This window comes from Pan paniscus, chromosome 16 (assembly GCF_029289425.2).
Source record: "Pan paniscus chromosome 16, NHGRI_mPanPan1-v2.0_pri, whole genome shotgun sequence".
Classification (NCBI taxonomy): domain Eukaryota; kingdom Metazoa; phylum Chordata; class Mammalia; order Primates; family Hominidae; genus Pan; species Pan paniscus.
Genome location: NC_073265.2, coordinates 49302972 through 49324522, shown reverse-complemented (window position 1 = coordinate 49324522; position 21551 = coordinate 49302972). Strand labels below are relative to the sequence as shown.

At 39.5% G+C, this 21551-nt stretch overlaps 1 pseudogene; it reads left to right on the top strand.

Moving 5' to 3' along the window:
• Positions 1-861, top strand: LOC100988194 (mesoderm-specific transcript homolog protein-like; annotated as a pseudogene).
• Positions 862-21551: the final 20690 nt, after the last annotated feature.

Sequence of the window (21551 nt, the reverse complement as noted above, 5' to 3'; positions counted from 1 at the left end):
ATGAGGGGATGGTAGGTCAAGGTGGGTCTGTTGAAAGTGCCCCTGCTTGCCACATACCTGCACATCCCACCCCCTCAGCTCTCCCTTGCCCTTCACTCATGGAAGTCTTCAGGCAAGTTTTTCACTTATAAGGGATGGCCTATCTTCTACCAAGACTCTGTGGATGTGGTTGGAAGTCCAGAGATAGTTGTTCTTTTACATGGCTTTCCAACATCCAGCTATGATTGGTACAAGATTTGGGAAAGTCTGACCTTGAGATTTCATTGAGTGATTGTCCTTGATTTGTTAGGCTTTGGCTTCAGTAACAAACTGAGACCATATCACTATTCCATATTTGAGCAGGCCAGCATCCTGGAAGCCCTTTTGTGGCATCTGTCTGTCAACTGGAGATATCTTTCCTGAGACTCACTGTCTACTCCTTCTCCAAAAGCTACTCAAACATGGAGGTGTGCTGTCACCCATCCTCACGCGGCTGATGAACTTCTTTGTATTCTCTTGAGGTCTCACGCCAGTCTTTGGGCCATATACTCAGCCCTTTGAAAACAAGCTGTGGGACATGTGGAAAGGGGTCGGCAATAATGACAGGAATTCATCTCTGACAGTCTCTTAGAGTACATCAATCAGAGGAAGCAGTTTAGAAAGCACTAGGTGGGAGCTCTTGCCTCTGAAACTATCTCCATTCATTGTATCTATGGGCCATTGGATCCTGTAAATCCCTATCCAGAGTTTTTGGAGCTGTACAGGAAAATGCTGCTGCAGTCCACAGTGTCGATTCTGGATGACCGTATTAGCCACTATCCACAGCTAGAGGATCCCATGGGCTTCTCTAATGTATATATGGGCATCACCAACTCCTTCTGAGCTGGAAAGAGTAGCTTCCCTCTATTATTTCCCCTACTCGCTTATATGTTGTGTATTCCACTTAGGAAGAAATGCCCAAAAGACATCCTAGCCATCAAACACTATTCTCTCACAAAGTCCACTTTACTCAAATTGGTGAACAGTATGTAGGAAGAAGCCAGCAGGAGCCCTGACTAAGGCTGAGATAATAGTCTGCCTCCCATTTCTTTGACATCTGATCAAATGTACAGACTTGCCTTTGTTTTTGTGTTATTAGGAAATTCTGGTGAGCACTGCTACTCACTGATGCAGAAAGACGTTCTTTTGCCTAGAAGGCTTTTTAACACTTTGGACTTGTCTGAAGTATTTAGAAGTGCTAATTTCTGGTCCAGCCCCAATAGGAATTCTACAATGAGAATGAGAAGTGGGTTTCTTTACCCCTCCTTGAATGGCTTTTTAAAAGTTCTTTAAGCAACACAGAGCTCAGTCTCCTTTGTTATACCTTTGGATATAGTTTCATCAGCTGTTTTTAATTATAAACATTTTGTTAAAAGACATATTGGTTTAAATAATGTAGTGTTCTAAGTATGATTTAGGACCATGATTTACCTACACATTACATATATTTTATAAGGATGCTAAACCAACATATCCTTACTCTGTCAGAGTAGTGAACTTAATTAAACATGCTTCATTTCTGAATGAATTGAACTAAATCAAAACTATTTACAGAATTTCCTAAAATTACAGGACATTAAGGACCAGTAACACCTGTGCCAGAGATTTACTATTACTAGCTGGGAAGACCAATTCTAACAGCAAATAACAATCTGAGACTCGTCATACCTCAGTGCTTAGAAGCATGTCTCTCTTGAGCTACCATAGAAGGGAAGAGACTGTTCTGTAGTCCAAATCACCACGCAGAATGTACATTGATTCCTTTATGATGACTGCTTAACTTCCCATTGCCTGTGCCAGAGAGGCTTTCTTATGTAGCTCATTTATTCCTGTACTTTACAGACAGGAAAGTTCCAGAAACATTAAGAACAAATTCTGAAAGATCTATAAGCAGATGGTGCTGAATACTTTTTTTTAAAGCCACATTTTACTGTCTTAGTGAAAGCAGGATTATTAAGTGATTATTTAAAATTCTTTTTTTTTTTTTTTTGAGAGGGAGTCTCGCTCTGTCACCCAGGCTGGAGTGCAGTGGTGCGATCTCGCCTCACTGCAAGCTCCGCCTCCCAGGTTCACGCCATTCTCCTGTCTCAGCCTCCCGAGTAGCTAGGACTACAGGCGCCCACCATCACGCCCGGCTAATTTTTTAATGTATTTTTAGTAGAGACGGGGTTTCACCCTGTTGGCCGGGATGGTCTCGATCTCCTGACCTTGTGATCCGCCCTCCTTGGCCTCCCAAAGTGCTGGGATTACAGGCGTGAGTCACCGTGCCCAGCCCTAAAATTCATATTTTTAAAATAGCAACTTCAAGTATAACAACTTTGAAACTGGAATAAGTGTTTATTTTCTATCAATAAAAATGAATTGTGACAAAAAAAAAATCCAACTAATCTAAGAGGAAAAAGTCCTAAAGATACTGGCATTGGGCCTGGTGCAGTAGCTCATGCCTGTAACTCCAGCACTTTGGGAAGCTGAGGTGGGCAGATCACTTGAGGCCAGGAGTTCAAGACCAGCCTGGACAACATCGCAAAACCCTGTCTCTACTAAAAATACAAAAATTAGCCAGGCGTGGTAGCACACGCCTATAATCCTAGCTACTTGGGAGGCTAAGGCAGGAGAATCGCTTGAACCCAGGAGACAGAGGTTGCAGTGAGCTGAGATCACACCACTGCACTCCAGCCTCAGTGAGTAGAGCAAGACTCTGTCTCAAAAAAAAAAAAAAAAAAAAAAAGATACTGGCATCAAGGTTGTCCCACATGAATGACTCAGTCAGAATACCACAGTCAGCAGGTCTCACCCATTTGGACAAATTTTCCAATCAGTTTTTTTTTTTAATTCCATTTTTAAATATGAATAAACAGCTATGAACTAGTAAACACCTAAGGAAGCCTATAACATGAATGACTGAAATCAAAACAACTAACAGAAAACAAGAAAACTTGGAAGAAGTAGAGACAAAGCAGGAAGATGAAACTTCAGACTTCAGAAAGAAAAAAGAAACTATTATTAACAGCCTCTGAAATATAAAAGGATTCATGAAATAAGAAGAGGTTTTGTGAAAAAAAAAATAAAGAACAAGGAACACTTGTTTTGGTTGTTTGTGCTGCTATAATAGAATAATGAGACTGAGTAATTTACTAAAGAATGGAAATAAATTCTCTCATAGTTCTGGCGGCTGGGAAGTACAAGCTCAAGGTGCTAACAGGTTTGGTGTCTTGGGAGGGCCTGGTCTCCAATTCCAAGATGGTGCCTTGGAGTCTTCATCCTCCAGAGGGAAAGAATGCCATTTCTCAAATAGCAGAAGAGCAGAAGAAAGGTGACTCACTCTCAGAAGCTCTTTTTACTCTTTTTGTAGAGTAATTAATCCATTCATGAGTGCTCTGCCCATTTGGCCCCATCTCCCAACACTGTTACATTAAGAATTAATTTTCAACATGAGTTTTGGAGGCGACAAAAACATTCCAACCATGACATACCTTTTGAAACTTAAAAGTATAGTATATAAATAAAATTCAATAGAAAGCTCATAAGATAAAGTTGAGAAAATCTTTCTTAAAATAAAGCAAAAAAAAACCTTTAAAAATGAAGATCAAATAAATGAGAGAAAATACAAGATAATTACGTTACTTCCCCCTTATTAGATCCTACATTTGAATAATATGAATTCCAGAAAACAATGGAGGACAATGCGGCATATCATTGTGAAATTTCAGATCATAGGATAAAGAAAAAAAATCTATAAGCTTTCAGAGAGAAAAAGAGAGAGAAAAATAAAACAAGCCACATATGAAGAATCAAGGATCAGATTTCACACCACCACCAGATGCTAGAAAACAATCGAGCAATATCTTTTAAAATCCTGAGCAAATATATTTTCCCATTAGATTTCTATGCCCAACTAAACTATCAATAAAGAAAGGCTGTAGACCAAAGAAAATATGGGCTTTCAGGAGCTCACAAAAATTACATCTCATGTACCTTTTCCCAGGAAGCTAGCTAGTAGGTAATGTGCTGCACAAGAATAAAAGCATAAAGACACTGGATCCAAGAAGAAAGAAGTCAAAGAAATTCTCAAAACTTTGGTGAAATGAATTCCCAGGAATAGAGTGTGAAACAGGCCTATAGTGGGGCAGGTCAGAAGATGCCAGGAGAGATTAATCCAAGTAAAGAAAACGATAGAACACGCTGGTGTGTCTGAATACAGAGAGGAAAGATTTGAGGTTATTAGGGGAAAATAGAGGCTGAATTAGTAACAAATAGAAAAGTAAACAACAAAAAAAAAGCATTACTTTAGGAAGAACAAAATTGTGCAAGAAAGGAAAAGTAAAGATATTATACTATATATCGTTCATATCTATAGGTTCAATGCTATGAATAACGTTGAAATTGTCATACTAATGGAAACACAGTATTAACCTAAACAGAAGTGTGATATAATTATATTGAAGGGATCATGAGACAGTTTGTGTGAATGTGGGTGGTAGTAATGGTGGTGTGGTGGTCTGTGATAAAGGAATGGGAGATCATGAATAAGAGCTAAATCCTTATTTTCCCTATATGATACCTAAAATTGAAAATTCAAAAGGTAGGAAACACAAGGCTGTTATTTCTATATGTGGAGGTAAATAACAAATAAACAGCTAAAATAATTGAAACTGGTTGCTATTGAAAAAGAGAATAGGTGGTGGTCGAGGGTTGGATAGTAGGATAATCTTTTTGGAATAAGTCTTATAGAATTGTTTGATTCTATAAATTATGTGAAAATCTAATTTTGAAGAAAATAAAAACAAAACTTGAAAATTATTACAGAATTACGGTATACTTATTTTTAAAAAGCAAATGGGTAAATATGGAGTGAGGTTAAATTGGCAGGACAGGACTTGTCCTTTTCACACAGGAAATCGCAGACTCAGATGGAACACTGTGAAGAAGAAATCTTGGAGCCTTTGAGGTGGTGGGGGGAGGTAGCCCTATATGTGGCGTAGTGTTCGTACCTACAGACTCCCACTGTCCAATTTAAATCTAATTCAGGTCACACACATAATTTAGTTTTTGGAAGCAGCATTAAAGTAAGTAAAAAGGAAATAAGAAAATTAATTTTAATATTGTATTTGATTTAACCCAATATATCCTAACTATGATCATCTCAACATCTGATAAGCACATGTACCCTAGAACTTGAAGTATAAAATATATATATATATAAAATAAAAATGATTAACAAGATATTTTACATTATTTTCTTCATAGTAAGTCTTGGAACTCCACTGTCTGTTTTATACTTAGATACATCTCAATTCAATTGTTAAAGTTTCATCAGAAATACCTGAACGATACTTAGATTTTATAAAATTTACAATTGAAAAAGTGGATTCACATATTCAAGTTGTTCCAAATGTACTTAAAAATTTTCCAATAACTGAATCTTGTAGCAAAACATTTTTCCCTTAGTGTTTGCATTTTTATTTCTAAAACCGGTTCATGTGTTTGCTTCAAATAATTAATTTGACTCTGAAGCAAAACCATATCAATTTTAAAACTACATCTGTCCAAGTTAAATAAATTAATTCTTATATCAACTCGTAATATTAACATTGATTTCAAAAGAGTATTGCATAAGTTGAAAAGCGATTCTAAATTTATCAATATAAACATAGTGATGTTCACGTTTTTCTTGTAATTTTTGCTGCCAATTTACCTAACAGTTGATTACAATTAAAATATGCATCTCAATTCATGCTTTTAAAAAATGTGTAAAAACATCACTAATTTGCTTTATGAAGAATTTATATTTCAATATAAATTCTTTTTGCTTTCTGTAGAACTTACATTTAGATCATTTGTGTGCAGTCTGATATAGTTGAGAAACCATAAATCATGCTGCCATTTTTTTTTTTTACTTTAATTATTCTTTTAGTTTCAAGACAGTCTTAAACTGGGGTTACTAGTATTGTAAATCTTTATAAAACTCTTCCACAACTCTTAAGCAGTCAACATTAGTAAAGAGTACACAATCATTAAATATATCATTTTCTATTTCTTTCAATAGTTCCATATACTCGTGGTTTACAACATGTACATACTGAATGATTTTTAACAGCTGTGTCCGTGATACTTTTCATTAAAAAAAATTTAGCACAAATATTTTCAGTGTGTGTCACACAATGGAGTGAAGCAATAAGGGAAAAATCTGTCTCTTGTTTTAAAATTCTGATAAATCTAGATTTTTGACCTAACATAGCAGGGCCATCATCTGTCTTGTTGATAAAACTGGATTTTTTTTCTTATCTAGTTGAAACTCTTCTTTGACATATCTAAAATATTCAAAGCTATCTACACATTGAGTTGATTTTTTTCTTTAGGTCGGAGACACCATTTCTAAGTAAATTTGGAAGTGTTTTTAAACAAAAATGTAACCAAATGTGTCCCGTATTAACTGGGCACAGTCTCTTATTCTATATGGCTTATCTAAAGCTTTAAAAAAAAGGACCTTCTCATTTTTCACATTTTGAGTCAGTTGATCATTGACACTGTTAGTCTTTCATTCTACAGTCACTTGTTTGATGGCTTAATTGAAATTTTGCTTTTGTAAAATATCTTTTAGTCTTTTCCTCCTAATTTTCTAAAAAAATTTCCACAACCGAAATGATTTCTTTTACCATCTCTCCATCTACACATGTGGGTTCGGGTTTGGTTTAGTTTGGATTTTTGTGAAAGAATTCAAGCCATTGTATACCTGACCAGCGTTACAAGATCAGATCTTGTCAAGAATTGCTTAAGACATTTTTGTTGGACATTTAATACTGATTGCAGGTGACTAATTTCTTCAATTCTTTTTTAGTTATTGAGAGAAACCTCTTATCAAATTCAATGTGTGTTTGCTTTAAATAGCTTTTAATATTGTCCGCGTTATTATCCTTTTTTTTTTTTTTTTTTTTTTCTTAACAGCTTTTTTGTTTGACTCTGTGGCAGCCAACTGCAATTGCCATATGTTGTGAGATTTGGAACACCTTCTTCCAGTCTCTTTTATTCTTTACTGTTCGGGTCTTGGGACTAGCTTCTGCATCTCCACTCAATTCCATATCCGTAGTACGCCTTCATTTTAAATTTGAAAATTTGCCCATACTTATTTTTTCTAACTAGAAGCATAATTTAATTATATTATAATTAAACTAAGTATTTCGATTTAATTACCAATTACAGTTTACATAGGAATTGCTATAACTGGAGCTGTCTGCATGAAATATCCAAATAAATGCATTATACTGTTATATTAGTGCATAGAAGAAAATCATTTGAATGGAGTCAATCTGTCCACTGATTCGATCAGTGATGTGTTTGTGAATAATATTAGAAAAAATACTAGTGTCCCATACATGCACTACAGCATCATAACGATGCCTTATGCAATGCAATGGGTAAGGTGAAATGCTGTCTTATCAAAATAAGATAAAATGGTATTGAAGAGGGAAAAAAATTTTACAATTCTTCAGTGTTTAAATTTAATTAAAATTAAATACAATTAAAATGGTAATTCCTCAGCCGCGGTAGTCTCATTCAAGTGCTCCATAGCCACATGTGTCTAGTGGCCACTTTATTGGACACCACAACCTGGACTGTAGGAGAGTGAGAACCGATTGTTAGAGTGCCAGGCATTTTGTTAGATAGTTGGATCTCAAAGAAAGGATCTCAATTATTCCCCAGAACAGTCCTGTCTATTGTTACCCACCTTGTACATGAAAAATCGAGACTCAGTGAGATTTAGTGACTTGTCCAAGGCCATGCAGTTAATCAGTGAAGGGGCTGGAAGGCAGCTGTAGTCTGAACCCAAAGCCCATGCTGTGTGTGCTGTGATGGTGTGGGGCCCCTTGCTTTGGTGTAATCATAGACATAACTGAACCGGAAAACAGGATGCTTTTCCCTTATCTCCCTCACGCCTGGATCACTTTTGAAATTCGTAAGTCTCTAGTTTTAACAATCTTGTGTGAGTGAAAGTTGGAACAATCAACAAATATATATTGTCTCCTATGGGTCAGGCACTACTCTAGTGAACGAGAAACAAGAGCCTCTGCCTTCACGCGGTTTACAATCTTACGCAAAAGGAACAGAAAGTGACAATAAAAACACTGTCGGTGAGATACTTCTCTCAAAACTAAACACTGTGAGCTTGCTTACAGTGATGCTTTTTAAGGTGACAGTGCTTTTTGTGATTTTAGGATGGGATAAAGTCATCTCTGCATACAGTAATTCTGCCAAGGGTGGTTGTGCAAATAGATCCTTAGTAGGAAGTTTTGCTATTGAACATGAAGTTATCACCTCCAATTTTGGGTAATTATTTTCATTCCTGTCCATTTGTCCATTATTATCCTTGGGAGGCTAACATGTTCTAGTCTCTAAGGAGAAATGGGCAACAGGGCAAAGGGACAAATGGTAAAACTAGAAGGGCAATGTCAGGCTGGGCACGGTGGCTCACACCTGTCATCCCAGCATTTTGGGAGGCCAAGGTGGGCAGATCGCCTGAGGTCAGGAGTTTGAGACCAGCCTGGCCAACATGGCGAAGCCCCATCTCTACTAAAAATACAAAAATTAGCCAGGCATGGTGGTAGGTGCCTGTAATTCCAGCTACTTAGGAGGCTGAGGCAGGAGAATCACTTGAACCTAGGAGGTGGAGGTTGCAATTGCGTTCCGGCCTGGGCGACAAGAGTGAAACTCTGTCTCAAAAAACAACAACAACAAAAAAAAAACAAGAAGGGCAATGTCTCCCCAGATGAAGAATGTCAGATGGATTAGGAGACTTATTGTCTCCTAATAAGGGAAAAACATTCAGATCACCCCAAACTAAGGTACTGATGTGATCAGTAAAACTATCATCGGTGAAAGCAATGTATTGGACCTATGGTTTCTTTTCAGGCTACTGCAAAAGCTACAGGAAGTTTCCTTTGGGTGATGCAACCAGCTCTATAAAACTCTACCACCTGTGGTTTAGGATGCAGCTGAGGAGCACCGGGGGCTGGATCTTCAAGGGTAGAGATTTATGCATACGAAAGGTTGTTTTTTGTTTTTTTTTTTTTTTCCCCTGAGTAAGGCCTCAGGGGAGATAATGCTTGCAGAATATTTTAGAGTTCAACCAGATCGTCATACAAATGGGGAAACCTACAGTTCAGAGAGTTTACATGATTAATCTAAAGCCACACAGCATATTCATTCAGTGAGACTAGGACGTCTACATTTTCTTTCCAGCTAATGAGTTGTGGGTGAGGAGAGGAGGTGGGAGGGAGAATCGGAAGAAGCTAGAGACTACGTGGAAAGCTCAGTAAGGCTAGGGTTTAAAGTCTGCTCCTGTATTTTCTACTCTGATGTTAGGCAGGTTTCTTCATTCTGCTGAGCTTCAGAATCTCAGCTGTGAAATGGGGATGACACAAACTTCCTAAGGTTTTGGTAAAGACTTGATGAAATGACGGACTTATGTGCAAACACCTTGACCTCTTCAAGATGAGAACTTGCCTTTACTCACTATCTGCAAAGTAGCACTTCCTTTTGTTGGGCTTCAAACCATCTATTTCAAACTTCGAGCTCCCCAGGCTCCAGTATTAATTGTTCTGGATGGGTAAATCAAATTCTGCTGCCCTCCAGCTGCTGGCCCCAACCTCCCTAGTGACTCTTTATGTACCAAGATGTCCCCAGTTCCCCCCAGCATCCAGTGTCTGTGATCATACCCTGTACCCATCTCGCCTTTGTCACCTCTCAGAATCTTGCCCATCCTAGCTGGAGCTCCGCCTAACAATTAGAAGCCTTTACAAGTATTTGGAGAGTGTCACAGGCTTTAAAGTGCTTTCACAGACATTCTCCCCTTTGATCCTCACAACAGCTCTGTGGGGGAGTCAGGGCAGCTGGTGTCATCCAAATTTTACCACTAAGGAACCTGCAGCCATAGGGGCTAAATGGTTTGCCCAAGGCCACAAGCTAGAGAACCACAGGCTTTGAGGTCAGAAAGTCCTAGGTTCAAATCTCAGCTTTGCTACTTGCTAGCATTGCGGCCTCGGGTAAGTTTTAGAGCTTACCCGAGCCTCAGTTCCTCCATCTATAAAATGGGGATATTTGTTGTGTATCTGCAAGGTTGCATATTCTGAATGCTCAGTACTTTGTAGACAGCAAGTATTCAGCAACCCAGACCAGAATCCAGTGCATCTGGCCATTTCTCTACACTATTCCTCAGCACCACTCCAACTATTACATTAATAAGGAAGGGCTTTCATCTCTCAAATTCGGGAGCATTCGTTGTCTTTATCAGGAGTCTTCGATTTCGTGCCTCAGGAACTAACTCTGGCTGACAAACAGCAAATAGGATTTTTCCGAGACACTGTTAAGATCACAAAAGAGAAGGGCTGAAAACCACTTTTTGGGAAGGAACCGTGGCAGCCCCAGGAATCCCAGCAGCTCCTTGGCGGCAGCCACTGGGTGACAGTGCCAACTGCCTCCCCCCACCTTGTCTGTCTCCACTCAAGATCCAAATTTACAAAAGATCTGATTGACCTAACCTGGGTCAGGTGCCCAACATGTGGGCAGATGGATGGGGGTGATTGGCAGCCCACTGGAACGATATGGAATGGAGGAAAGGCAGTTCTATAAAGTAGAAATGCTCTTCAGTAAATGGAGTTCGTTACTTAGTGCTCATGTAACTCTGTGTGGCTCTTTGTATTTGCTTGTGCTTCTGTCTTAGCATCCTGGGAGGTCAAGGTGAGAGTGAGGGAAGGACACCTCTGTGTGTGTGGTTTTTTGTTTTTTTGTTTTTTTGAGACGGAGTCTGGCTCTGTCGCCCCGGCTGGAATGCAGTGGCACCATCTCGGCTCACTGCAAGCTCCACCTCCCAGGTTCACACCATTCTCCTGCCTCAGCCTCCCGAGTACCTGGGACTACAGGCGCCCGCCAACACGCCTGGCTAATTTTTTGTATTTTTAGTAGAGACGGGGTTTCACCATGTTAGTCAGGATGGTCTCGATCTCCTGACCTCATGATCCACCTGCCTTGGCCTCCCAAAGTGCTGGGATTACAGGCATGAGCCACTGCGCCCGGCCAGACACCTCTGTCTTATACTTCAATTTAATATGGAAGCCCAGAGACGAACCCACTGCCTTGCCCATAATTGGTGCTCAATAAATATCAGATGATTTTATTACAGCCTTCAGTCTTTCCAGTACAAATTAAGTTAGATCTTTCCTGACTTATCCCAGCTTCTACACCTCAGCACTCTTACCTACATGCAGCCACCAATAAAGCAATCAATCAATCAACAATTCACCTAATTAGCTTGCTCACATGAACCAATAAGTTCCTCAGGCCTAGCTGCTTCCCACCACAACCACTGTATAGGGTGCCAGGTGTCTTGCCAAAGGACTTGATTAATAAGTCGTTATAATTGAAGCTGAATACAATTAATTGCATAATTTTGAACTCTTCAAGTTTAATTCCATGAAAATTACATCACAGAATTGGGGCATGATAAAGTATTTCTAACCAAAGGAATAGAGGGAACTTGAATAACCACTGGTTCATATTTGCGACATGTTATGCACACGCCAGGCATGGACGCTTTCCATTGTTGTCAACAAAAACTCATGCAGCTCAAATACTTAAATGAATTCTCAAACATGTGGTTCACAATTGAAAAAAACCTGGACATTATCCTAGTCGGTGCCAACATTTTGATAATGATGTCCTCCTTAAATCTGTCCTGGTTTTGTTTTTTGTCTGCAAGCACAGATCACAGATCTGCTCCTATCTTGGGGTTTGTTTGGGTTGGTTTGATGTGTTCGTATTTTCTCTCTCTTTGCAGTTCCCTTAAATGTGTTCTTTCAAATGGTTACTAACTTGCTGGAGGACAGGGTAGAAAATAGCTGATGAATAAAAATAGTGCTGTCTGCCTTTGACAAAACTTTTACCCAATTGAGCCAGCAAGATTTTCATGAAGAAAATCTGAGAAATTAATTAATTAACTGTAACTGAATTTCACCTCTTTAACCTTAACTCGTGAGCAAACCTGAGCTAAATAAACATCTGACCATTCAATCTCTTTCACTTAAGGTTAACTTGAGTTTATTATTCAGGCTACTGCCCTTGTGTATTAGGCAACGCATAAATTACGCATACTAATTACCCTGGATGGGGCACCACTTTAATGAATTCTTTTAATTAAACTGCGACACAGTGGTTTTGCACAGGATGGTCTATATTTCATCCTTAAACTATGTTAACCTTCATCTTTGTCTGGGCGGCTCAAACATCCAACCGGAGAAGGTCTGAGTTTAATTCATCTAAGTATATACATTCCACAACCCCCACTCCTTGACTGTCATAGGAAAATTTGAAAGACGTTTCTCTTCTGCTTTAAGGTTAAGAAATTAGATGCCTCTGTGAAAAGTTATGATTCTGCTGGGGATACTGAGATGGAAAAGAGAAAGACAAAAACTGAAATGACAGAATCAACCAGCACAACACTGCAGTCTTTAAAATATAAATAATAAAAGGAATTAACAATGTTCTTATTAATATGTAAACTAAACAAAGAACATACTTCACTTTGCAATCTGTATATTCCTGAGTTTACAGCAAATAATCCTTACCATCAGTCCAGTTTTCAAGGATACAATCAGTTCTCTATTATCTGGAACACTTAATGGATACAGCGGTAAAGAAGATTGAAACCAGTGCATATTTTAGCCATGAGTATACATCTTCTCTTGTCTTTTTACTAAGCTCCTGCTTCTAGGTAGGAAAATTGACTGCCTTGAGTTTTATCTCCCTGGTATCTGATTGGGGGTTGTGGGGAGAGGAAACAGTTGAGGTACTATCTAGATCCCAGGTAACTTCAATCCCTTGGGTAGTTCAGCTGGGAGAGCAGAGGCCCCAGTTCAAGTCAATATATGTTAATTGATCACCTATTGTAGTTTTAGCCCTGTGTCTGTGCCAGAATATCATGGTGATTGAGAATTGTTCTATGTATGTTATTTTTTAAAGAAAAAGGAATGCATTTCTGTATTTATATTTGTACTTACCTAGATGAATTCAGGAAGATGCACAAAAAACTTTTGGGAGGGTTTGCTTCTGAGAAATATTAAAGGTCTTTGTTGGGAGAGAAAAGCACTTATTCTACATCCTTCTCCTTTTCCTCTTCCCTCTTTTTTTTTTTTATCATGAGCATGTAATCCTTTATCATTTAAAACTTTGAAACAATAAAAATAACTAGGGAGTTCATAGTTCACTCAGGGAGAAAAGCACATACAATGTAATATATTAATAGCGAGTGCTGTGAAAGGTGAACACACAAACTCTTCTACAGACACAGAGGTGGGATCATCTAATAGTGTCTGGTGGAGTCAGGGAAGACTCCTTAGAGGAGGTGGCATTTAAGTTGGGTTTTGAAGCATGAGTGTGAGAGTTTTTCAGGTTAAGACTCAGCCATTGAGTAATGGGAAGAGGAAGACAGCATAAGATGATTCCATCCACCCAAGATTATTCTCTCCTAGAAATCCTGTTAGTAGATATGCTACTCTAGGGCTTTCCTGGTGACATGTAGAAATAGCGTTTGAATGGGTACAAAAAAGTTAGAAAGAATGAATAAGGCGTACTATATCATAGCACAACAGGGTGACTATGGTCAATAATAATGTAACTTTACATTTTTAAATAACTTAAACAGTGTGACTGGATTGTTTGCAACTCAATGGATAAATGCTTGAGGGGATAAATACCCCATTCTCCATGATGTTCTGATATACTTATTTCACATTGCATGCCTGTATCAAAACATCTCATGTACCCCATAAATATATATACCTACTATGTACCCACAAAAATTAAAAATAAGACTAGCATTTGAATCATTCTGATTTCTGACAAGGTGATTGGGAGTGATACATTGTAGATAATCTAAAAAAAAATTTGTTCACTCTGGAAAATAATTGGACATGCCTGAAATCCAAACTTCAGAGTTTTTCCAAAAGTTCCTGAAAAATTTTCACCAAGCCCTAACTTAACCTAAAATTTGTACAAAAGCAACTAACCTGGAGGTAGGATATAACTGATCTTCATTTTGTTGAGAAAGATAAAGAAAATGTGGCATTTTTTAAATCAGCAAAGCCTAGCTATTAAAACCTTTCATTACATTCGGAAATGGTATCCCCGCCTTCACCTTGTAGCCACAATAGAGGAAGAATGGGGAAAGTAAAGACCATGGTGGTCTCAAATTCCATAGTTTGCCATTGATGGAGTTCTTTGGGGCACCAAATTTCCTTATGATGAAGCTATTAAGGATCCCCTGATATCAGCTGGGTGGTTCCAAGCCAGGCAAAGGAACCCAGCCTCCCAAGCACAGAGCAAAAAGTCCTAGAAAGAGGGATTTGGTAGAACTTGGCTTGGCTCTCCAGGCCTCTTAGAGACCTCTCGTGCATATGTAACAACCAGGGGAAGAGGCAAGGTGATTTATCTCATCTCTACCCTGACGCTGGTATGATCAATACCTTTCAGTTATTTACTGAGCCAGGGCTGTATGCCAGATGCAGAAAATGCAAAGATGGATGTTGCATGGTTCCTGCTCTCCAATAGCTCACAGGGAAAAGAGAGTCAGAGACAATCCACTGTAATACGGAGGAATGAATGTATTTCTCTAGCCAAAGCCAAGCACAGAGCTGGGAACCAGGACTCTTCCCTATGAAACTGGGAAGATTTTTCAGCCTGAAGACTCCTGAGTACAGTGCAAATATACCTTTAAAATGGAATCTATTCAAAGTCTTAACCGACGTTTTCATTATTTTAGACGAAAGAAGCAGAAGAAAGGCTGATGTGCATAGGTAGAATATAATTTAAAGGCAGAATTCTACAATGGATAGATGGCTAAACCCAAAGAAAAATTTTTCTCTCCCCTGACACTCAGCAAATTCAGGAAGCCCCATAGTTTGTTAAACAATCTATGACAAAAACTAGGCTCCAGAATGAATTTTTTTGATGACAATAGTGGCTCCTGAGACAGACAACTCAGGTCCCCTTTGGATGTGCTGTGTGACACTGGATAAGTCATGTAGCCTCTCTGATTCTCATCTTCTTCATCTGTAAAACTTGGATAATAATAGGACCTACATCACAGGGTTGTTGATGGGGATTACATGAGATAATGGATGTAAGGTGCTTAGCAAAGTGATAGGCCCCAAGTGAGTAATCAGGAAGTGTTAGCTGTTATCATAATTAGTATGAGTAAGGCAACTACATCTTAGAATGCTAAACAAGAGCATTTCTAAACCCGAGGGTTTTATGGCCAAACCACCAGAAATGACTGTAGGAGTCTTCTCCATTTAAATGGGCATGTGAAACTGCAAAAGCTGAACACACACACACACACACACACACACACACATTTATTTCGGTTTGGAAACCAAATTACTGTTACCGAGGACCTATGTGAAAGACCTGGGATGAATCCTTTAACAACCAAATGCGACTTTTATTGACTTACTTAAAAGCAGAGAGTGTCAGTCCTTTCTGGCCCTGATAAATTCCTCAGAAATGATGTGTATTTCACACAGAAGGTGAGTGCATGTTTGTGTTCAGGTGTGCCCGTGAGTAGAGGGTATATCTCAAGTATCAAGAGCACCAGCACTGGAGAAAAAGGTCCTGGCCCCAGGAAGGCACAGTCAGGCCCTCTGGAGGCAGCCACCTGGGGCTGCCGACTCCCCTGGAGTGACTCCAGGACTCAGCGCCAGTGCGCTCCGCTTTGATCCTTTTGTGTTCCCAGAGCTTCCCAGGTGGCGTTTCTGCTCCAGGCTGTCTACACACAGAGTGTCTTCAGGCTGTCCTCTGCAGGAGCATATGCTGTGACTTACCATCTGGCCTTTATGCAGCTCTCCAGTGGCCATGGTATGAAAACCTGCCTGTTTGGCAGCTACAAGTGCCCACAGTCTCTTTGGTCTCTTTCTTGGTCTGAGTGTTTTTCAACATCAATGGATGTAATTAAGAAGAACTCAATCAAGCACATGGACTCAGGAGTCCATTATGACCAGGAAGGGAGCTCTGCCTTGGGAGAGGAGCTGCTTGGGGCGGGCCAGCCTTAGGCTCTGGGGCAAATGGAGTGCCTGTGGCAGTGGGCCTGGCACACTCATTTACAGCTAAACGCAGTGGCCCATTGCACAGGCTCAAGGCTCAGCTCTAGACGGAAGCTTGGAGCATTGTCATGCTCACTGACAGCCAGAGCCTGGCTGAGGGGAGCACAGGCAGCTTGCTGATGAGAGTGTGTGTGTGTGTGTGTGTGTGTGTGTGTGTGTGTGTGTGTGTATGTGTCTCTTGGCTCTACTCAATGGGCAGAACACCAGAACTGCTCAAATCCAAGGGTCAGCATTATTTATGTTGTTGCTCTTTGAACAGAGAAAGAATTACCAGTTGCTGGATGGCAGTTATTTCCAGAAGGTATGGAGGGGGACGCCAAAAGCCATCTCCAGAGAGTTGAAATTAAAAGATAAAATTTGAATGTATAAATCACTGAATATACATACAACGGAATTCTAGGCAGCTAAAGAAAAGGCTGGGGAAATTCTTTACATACTGATATGGAAAGAACCCCAAAATGGGTTAAATGAAGAAATAAATAAATCTCTTCTACTATTTGCATAATAAGGTTGATAAGGTTGGGGGTGAGATGGTTGTGTTTGTACTGGCTCATATATGGATAATAGCGTCTGGAAGGATATAGGAAAAACTAATAACCGTGGTTATCTATGTTGGGAAGAGAGGAAGAACATGAGCAGATAGGGAATTGCATGGGAATTTTTACTGTATACTTTTATATACAGTCATGCATCGCTTAATGACAAAGATACCTTCTGAGAAATGTGTCACTAGGTTATTTGGTTGTGCAAACATCATAGAGTGACTTACACAAACCTAGATAGCATAGCCTACTACACACCTAAGCTATACACTATAGCCTACTGCTCCTAGGCTACAAACCTCTATATATAGCATGTTACCTCTATAGCCACTACCGGTCCATGGCCTCTTAGGAACTGGGCTGCACAACAGGAGGTGAATGGTGGGCGAGTGAGCATTACCGCCTGAGCTCCAACTCCTATCAGATCAGCGGTGGCTTAAATTTTCATAGGAACACGAACCCTGTTGTGAACTGCTCATGCAGGGATCTAGGTTGCGCGCCTTATGAGAATCTAATGCCAGATGAAAACATCTCCCACCCCCATCCGTAGAAAAATTGTCTCCCACGAAATCGGTCCCTGATGCCAAAAATGTTGGGGACTGTTGGTATAAAAGATAAAAAATGGCACACCTGGATAGGGCACTTATCATGAATGAAGCTTGCAAGAGTGGAAGTTGTGGCCAGGCACGGTGGCTCACGCCTGTAATCCCAACACTTTGGGAGGTCGAGGTGGGCGGATCACAACCACAAGACTATCCTGGCCAATATGGGGAAACCCTGTCTCTACCAAAAATTCAAAAATTAGCCAGGCGTGGTGGTGCGTGCCTGCAGTCCCAGCTACTAGTAGGGCTGAGGCAGGAGAATTGCTTGAACCTGGGAGGCGGAGGTTGCAGTGAGCTGAGATCATGCCATTGCACTCCAGCCTGGGCAACAGAGACTCTGTCTCAAGAGTGGAAGTTGCTCTGGGTGAGTCAATGAGTGAATAGTGGGTGAACGTAAAGGCCTAGGACATTACTGTACACTACTGTAGACTCTATAAACACTGTACACTTAGGCTACACTATATTTTTTAAAAATATTATTTTCAATCATAAATTGATTTTAGCTTACTAAAAGTTTTTACTTTATAAGCTTTACCCCAGCTACTCAGGAAGCTGAGGCAGAAGGATCATCTGAGTCCGCAGGAGGATTGCTTGAATCCAGGAGTTCGAGTCCAGCCTGCACAACATGGCAAGACCCATCTCTAAAAAGCAGAACAAAACAAACCACTTAATTGTTTTAAACTTTCTGACTCTTTTGTAACAACATTTAGCTTAAAACACAAACACTTTGGATAGCTGTACAAAAGTATTTTCTTTTTTTATATGCTTGTTCTATAAGCTTTTTTACTATGTTTAAAAATGTTTTAATTTTTACTTTGTAAACTTTTTTGGTAAAAACAAAGACACAAACATACACATTAGGCCTACACAAGTTCAGGATCATCAATATCACTGTCTTCCACCTCTACATCTTGTCACACTAGAAGGTCTTCAGGGACAATAACACACATGGAGATGTCCTCTCCTATTATAGCAATGACTTCTTCTGGAAAACCTCCAAAAGGACCTGCCTGAGCTGTTTTACAGTTAAACTTTTTAATATATAAGTAGAAGCAGTGCACTCTAAAGTAACAATAGAAACTATAGTAAATATATAAACCTGTAACATAGTCATTTATTAGCACTATAAGGTACTATGTATTGTACATAATTGTGTGTGCTCTATGTTTATTTAATTGACAGTATAGTTGGTGTGTTTACACAAGTATCACTACAAACACATGAGTAATGTGTTGTGCTATGACGTTATGATGGCTACATCACTAGGCAAAAGGAATTTGTCAACTCCATTATAATCTTATGGTACCACTGTCTACGTGATCCAACACTGATCAAAAGATTGTTATGCTGTGCATGACTATAATTTAACCTAATTTTAAAATGTATTGCCCCTTTTAAAATTAAATAAATTTTAATGTGTTTAAAAGTTTTCAAGGTGACATTCTAAAATATTGATAAGCCAGGGGAGATTGCATACTAGTAGATTTAGAAATACATTTTTATTAGTTTCTGCGCACATCTATCCACATGATTAAAGCCATTTGATTGCTAATAATATTCTCCATAACTTATTATCATATGATAGAGTAACTCACACATTGCTTTTTCACATTGAGCATTTTTATATTAAGAAACTAAAATAAATATAAGTTGCATTAATTAACAAATTCCAGGTTTGGATGTGGTTATGTGTTAATAACTAGAAGGCAGCATTAAGCATTTGCCCTTTTTTCTATTGAATCAACTAACATTTATTGAACAAGTGTCATGTGCTGTTGACAATTTGCTGTAGAATCCAGTTTCCACTGTATGGAACTCTATATGTGTAGAATAATGCATGGTATATCCAGACAGGAATAGGTTTGGTTCAGGAAGTTTTCTGACAGATTATTTACTTCTCTGGTTTGTCCAGAAAGAATATCATTTGGTGCCTGCATGTTAAACTGTTTTTGTTTTTCTAACAATACACACGGGCATCAGGAAGATGACCAAGGTGCTGCTATTGACAAACTAGTAGAATCACAGATATTCATGTTCTCTCTTTCTCTCTCTCTCTCACACACACACAAAATACAGAAATTTAACCACAGAGCTTTTTGTAATAAATCCATTTCCACTTCTCTAAGAAACTATGAAAATATTTACTGTAGTGGCATTGCACTATGTAAATGTAACTAAACCGAAACTCATTTCCCCATGATTCCTTTCCCCACAGGGCTCCAGGTTTGCATGAGCCACAAGAGAAACTTGCCTGAAATTTGGAAGACAGCAGTGAGGCAGCATTAATTTTCAGTCTTGGAGGGCTGGTTTAGGGTGCCATGCACTATAGTGACTTGCACAAGTTGTCACTGATCTGCTAGCTCACCTAGTGGGTATGGGTGTGGGTTGTAATTGGGCTCACAGCTCCTCTGGCTCCCACTGGATTTCCTCTCTCAGTTTTTCAACGTCCTGGGCCAGATATGTGTGCAGCTCCATGGCACAATATACTAGCTTTCCCTGCAAGTCACCCACATTATGAAGGATGGAGGCCCAGAGAGACAGATACAGGTTCCAGTACATCTTCCTGGGTTCCAATTTGCCCTTTTCTCCTCTACTTCATACCAAGACTTCTTTCCCAATTGCCAACTTAGCTGAGTATGTCAACCTCAGACCCAACATCAGACATAGTGGTCACAATCTTGAATAGACTTCTGTACTTGCTCCTACAATTGCATGAGGTCGAATCCCCATAATAAACGCTTTATTCTATAGCTCTCATAGTGTTTCCGTTTCTCTAGTTTAACTCTGATTGATATGCTTCCCCAAAACGTCCAGAGACATGTCTTAGTCTTACCATTGCTAAGAGCACAGAATACCTAGGCATCAGTATCTCCACTTTGTAAGTAAAAAAGTTGGTTCCACAAAGAAAGTAAGCATCAAGGCTGAGAATCTCTCTGTATTAGTCAATTCTCACACTGCTATAAAAAAAATACCTAAGACTGGGTAATTTATAAAGAAAAGAGGTTTAATTGGCTCATGGCTCTGCAGGCCAGCTCCTGCTCAGCTTCTGGCGAGGCCTCACGAAACATACAGTCATAGCAGAAGGCAAAGGGGAAGCGGGTATATCTTGCATGGCCCGAGCAGCAGGAAGACAGAGCAAGAGGACAGGTGCCACACACTTTTAAACAACCAGATTTCCTGAGAACTCTATCATGAGAACAGCACCAAAGAGATGGTGCTAAACCATTCGTGAAGGATCCACCCACATGACCCAATTACCTCCCACCAGGCCCCACCTCCAACACTGGGGATTACAATTGAACATGAGATTTGGGTGGAGACACAGATCCAAACCATGTCACTATCTAACTTCAAAATCCATACTCTTTCTGCCAATATAATATTGCCTTGGCTTCCAAAGTAAGAGGAGAGCATAGAGCAAAAGAACATTGTCATAATATCTGAAAAATCAGCCTTCAGAATAGATTAAAGAAAACATCCCCAGCCTCTAACTGAGAGCACTGGGGCTCAAGATGGCATTTGCATTGTGATAAAAGACAAACATCAAGAATAAAAATGCTTTGCACATTCTGGGGAGATGGAGGACATTAGCCTTATAACATTTTAGCTATTTTGAATGAATGCAAGGATGAGTATTAGCCATATGTTGTTCAATACCATGAACTAAAATTTGGATTCATTCTATGCAATGCCAAAAAGTCTTCTTTTTTCTTTTCTTTTTTTTTTTTTTTTTTGAGATAGAGTCTCACTCTGTCACCCAGGCTGGAGTGCAGTGGCACAATTTCGGCTCATTGCAACCTCTGCCTCCTGGATTCAAGCCATTCTCCTGCCTCAGCCTTCTGAGTATCTGGGATTACAGGTGCACACCACCATGCCCGGCTAATTTTTGTATTTTTTAGTACAGACAGAGTTTTGCCATGTTGGCCAGGCTGGTCTCGAACTCCTGACCTCAAGTGATCTGCCCACCTCAGCCTCCTAAAGTGCTGGGATTACAGGCATGAGCCACTAGGCCCAGCCAAAAAGTCTTCTATAACAATATTTATAAATATCCCCAAACACTGTTTTAGAATGTGATGGTTAATTTAATAGTGTCAACTTGATTGTGCCGCAAGGTGCTTAGATTCAACATTATTTCTGAGTGTGTCTGTGAGGTTGTTTCCAAATAAAATTAGCATTTGAATTGGTAGACTCAATAAAGTAGATAGCCCTCCCCAAGCTGGGCTGGCATATCCAATCCATTG